This window comes from Gnatocerus cornutus, unplaced genomic scaffold, assembly GCF_029298725.1.
Source record: "Gnatocerus cornutus isolate USDA-ARS CGAHR unplaced genomic scaffold, icGnaCorn1.1 ctg00000267.1, whole genome shotgun sequence".
Lineage (NCBI taxonomy): Eukaryota > Metazoa > Arthropoda > Insecta > Coleoptera > Tenebrionidae > Gnatocerus > Gnatocerus cornutus.
In genome coordinates, this window is record NW_028275586.1 from 5,441 (window position 1) to 9,348 (window position 3,908).

The following is a 3,908-nucleotide window of genomic DNA, read 5'->3' on the forward strand; positions in this document are numbered from 1 at the left end:
TTTCGTGAACGACATCTTCGAACGTATAGCTGCTGAAGCCAGTCGCCTCGCTCATTACAACAAACGTTCGACCATAACCAGCAGGGAGATCCAGACGGCGGTGCGTCTTCTTTTGCCCGGTGAATTGGCGAAGCACGCCGTTTCTGAAGGAACCAAGGCCGTCACCAAATACACCAGTTCAAAATAAATCCTCCTCGAGCAGCTTGGAAGTTGGTTGGAAAAAAAAGAAAAAAAATCGGTTCTTTTCAGAACCACAAATTCAACTCGAACGAATTAAAAATTTTCGTCTTCATACTATATAAGTTCCTGAGAGAAAATATAAATAGTGAAAAATATATTTAAAAAAAGTTTGACATCAGAAATGTTAATAAAAAAAGAAAAGAGTAGAGACAACGGCACGCGGTGTTCCCAAGCGGTCACCCATCCAAGTACTGACCGCGCCCGACGTTGCTTGACTTCGGTGATCGGACGAGAACCGGTAGTTTTCAACGTGGTATGGTCGTTGCCTGGTAAAATTTTCCAAGATGGTACGTTGACGATTTTTTGTGATTGTTCGATCGTTTGGATGTGACATTTTTCGATGGTACACATGTCAGAAAATGTACAAGATTTAAAAGAAGAAAAAAAAAAAATTTTTTTTTGCGAGTCGTTTTTTAGTTTTTTTTTTGCGACAAAATGACGAAAAAAAAAAACTCGTATGAGGCGTTAAATTAAATTGTTCGTTTGACGATCTCAACGAGTCACTTGCGATTAACGTAATTTAAAATTTGAGAACTTACTTACTCACTTGCTTGCTTAGATGGAAATAGCACCCACTTGAAGTAAACGCCGACACGGACCGGAGATGAATAAACTCCGAACGGACGGGGTTAATTCATGAACTGACCGTAGTACGGTCGAAGGTTCGCCGCCGCCGCTACCTGCTTTCTTTCTTAGAACTGATAACAGAGTTGGTTTCTTTGTCTGTTCATTCATCGAAATTCCCACCACTCTGGCCGGGCCGGGCGGGGTGGGTGTGTGTTGTTTCATGATTTGTTCTCTTCTCGATTTATTCTTTTTCCGACGTCGTTCGATTCATAGAGATGTTTTCGTCGAAAGTGTGGTCGCGTTTACATTGCATTAAAATTTAATTTGTTCCAGTGCGACGATGAAACAAGAAAAAAGTTTCAAGTAAGTACGCACGCACGCACACCTACATATTTCATTTTTTAAATCTTTCGACGTTCGTAGTTTCTGCTCGAAATGTCGACTAATAGTAGGGAATGTTTTGTTGATTTGTTTGTTTTTCGTTTTTGAGAAGAACAAATGAAAATTTCGTTGGATTTCTGTCGACCGACGACCGACTGAAAATCCGCCGACATCGACGTAGTTTTATTTAGAGTGTCTGAAAAATGCAAACAATGCAAGATTTCCGTATTTTTGTTGGTTTGTGGTGTTTGGGGAGTTTTTTTTATGATTATAAAATGGTTTCGTCGAGAAAAATTGCTTCTTTCGCAATGAATTGGCAAGAAAAATTAAAAAACTCGTCCGTTCCCGTCGCTGGATGTTCGACGGTGGTCCGTCTGATTTTCCCTTTATTTTCGTAAAATTGACGAGAATTTCGCCGTCAAAACTGTTTTCGGTGATGTTTCGATGATGGGATTTCGTCGTGTGAGGTAATTTTTGAGGAAAAAATGTCGATTTTGCGAAAAAAGTCGTTCGAAAAGTCCGTTCGTCGTACAAATTCGTTTCTCATGGTCGAGTCCGAAATTGACATCGTTTTTTTTCCGACCTGTTCGTCAAGATCGTTTTCAAAAATCAACTCCTACGAAAGGCGAAGGTTTTATCTTCGTTCTTGAAAAAATTCGACCTTCTCGGACGTCATCTTCGACCGTTTGTGAATTTTTTTCCTACACTCTGCAGGTTCGTCGGTCGTCGCTCCGATCCGTGCTGCGTCTCTTTGCGAGGCGATTTTCGAAAAGATCGCACGTACTTTTCGACCGATTCGTTCGTGAAACTTGTAGAGGATGCTTCCAAGTTTGTCTGGTCGAAAGCGGAACTTTCCTGTTATTCGTGGAAAACGCGTAACGTCGGCGTCGAACTTGGATGTCATCTCCTTGTTTCGGAGGGTCTTTGTTCGAGTCGACGTTCGATCGGTCCTTGTTCGCTTTTGGAGGTCGGCTGGTCGTCCGGGAAAACTTGAGGTTATTCAGGAGGCCATCGCCGACCGAATCGCTCATGTTCCCGCACCCGGAGGCGGTGATCTTCGCGTAAAGAGAACGATGCCATCACGCGAAAGCTGTATTCGAGGCCCACTGAATTTTCTAACTCGACGAGAAGGCTCTCGTTTAGTCCGCGGTCCGCGCGTTTTCGAACGCGCCAACACTTTGACTTTGGCGCCCAATTCGTTCTGTAAAGTTCATTCGTTCTTTCACCGAAGAATAAGCCTACCTATAATAAAAAGAAAAAAACGCGCGCGCGATAGACGAAAATATGGCCGACGTAGAAAATCAAGCAGCTTCGACGGTCGCCGGTGCCACTTCCGGCTCCTCACCGGTGAAGAAGGAGAAGAAGCCCAAAAATCCGAGAAGCAAACCTTCTCATCCGCCCACTTCGGAGATGGTCACCAACGCCATCAAAGGCTTGAAGGAACGCGGCGGTTCTTCGTTGCAGGCGATCAAGAAATATGTCGCGGCCAACTACAAAGTCGACGCGGAAAAATTTGCGCCTTTCATCAAGAAGTACCTTAAGGGCGCCGTCGCATCCGGTTCGTTGGTCCAAACCAAAGGAAAAGGAGCTTCCGGTTCGTTCAAGTTGGCTTCTGCCGTCACCGGTGCAGCTAAGGCTCCGTCCGCCACGAAAAAGAGATCTGCCGCTGCGACCGCGTCGTCATCGGCGAAATCCAAGAAGACGGGCGTTGCTAAACGTTCCGTCGCGTCAGCGCCGACGTCCGCCGAAAAAGGATCCGCCTCAAAAGCCGGTAAGAAGGCCGCCCCCGCCGCTTCGGCCAAGTCTAAGAAAACTGCCGCCGAAAAGAAGAGCGTCGCCGTATCGAAGGCTAGAAAGGCTGCGTCCGCTCCCGAAAAGAAAGCCAGCGCCGCCTCCAGATCGCCCGTCAAACCCAAGACGCCATCGAAAGCGAAGAAATCCAACAAGGCCGGTCCAACCAAGAAACCGAAAGCGCCGAAACCGAAAACGGCCAAAGCCGTCACCGTCAAAGCGAAAAAAACCGCTTCACCCAAGAGAAAGAAGTGAAAAGTCGACGACGATGATTTAATTTTTTCAACGACGACGACGTCCTGGTGGTTTCGGGAACGTGCTCCGATCGTATATATCGACGTAGGGGCACCATCGATACAAATAAATGGCCCTTTTCAGGGCCACAATTATTTTCAAGAAACGAACGAAAGATTCGCTTGGACAATGCACATTCTGTTGAGGAGATACATACTTTCATTTGATTTTCTTGTCTATTCATTTGACTGTCGAAACAGTGTTATTACAAAGAATGATAAACTTTATTATATAATAATGTTTCAAATAGTCTCAGTTAAAAGAAAATTTAATGTGAAAGAAAAAAGCAAAAGTTTATCGTTTTATGTAAGTACGAATTTTGTGAATAAATCACATAACCTAACTTTTTTTTTTTTTTTTTTTTTTTTTTCAATCTCAAAAAGTTGCATGCGCGAACGATAAATTTTCAATTCGTTGGAAAATAATTGTGGTTCTGAAAAGAACCGATTTTTTTTTTCTTCTTTTAACACCTTCGAAGATGAAGAATTTGTTAATTCTAGATGGTCGGATCGGATGGATGGATGGATGGATGGAGGAAATTTAAGCCCTCTCGCCACGAATGCGTCTCGCCAATTGGATGTCTTTCGGCATGATGGTGACACGTTTGGCGTGGATGGCGCACAAGTTGGTGTCTT

At 44.1% G+C, this 3,908-nt stretch overlaps 1 non-coding gene across 1 annotated transcript; it reads right to left on the bottom strand.

The window, feature by feature from the left end:
- Positions 1-387: 387 nt before the first annotated feature.
- On the bottom strand, positions 388-507 carry LOC148165617 (5S ribosomal RNA). Its single transcript, XR_015771313.1, has one exon. It is a non-coding gene; the product is annotated as a 5S ribosomal RNA (ribosomal RNA).
- Between the last annotated feature and the right edge of the window lie 3,401 nt (positions 508-3,908).